The following is a 227-nucleotide window of genomic DNA, read 5'->3' on the forward strand; positions in this document are numbered from 1 at the left end:
TGCAGGGGAAACACAAATCTATGGAAGCTTGTTTACGCCACAGAATAAAACATTTTAAAAGATAATTGAGACTTTTTATCTCACAATTGCGAGTTTACATCTCGCAATTCTGACTTTATTTCTCACAATTGCGAGATATAAAGTCAGAATTTCGTGAAATAAAGTCGCAATTGCGTCTTATAAAGTCAGAATTCTGACTTTTTTCTCGTAATTGCGACTTTATATCA

Source organism: Abramis brama (assembly GCF_963993115.1).
Source record: "Abramis brama genome assembly, chromosome: 13".
Taxonomy (NCBI): Eukaryota; Metazoa; Chordata; class Actinopteri; order Cypriniformes; family Leuciscidae; genus Abramis; species Abramis brama.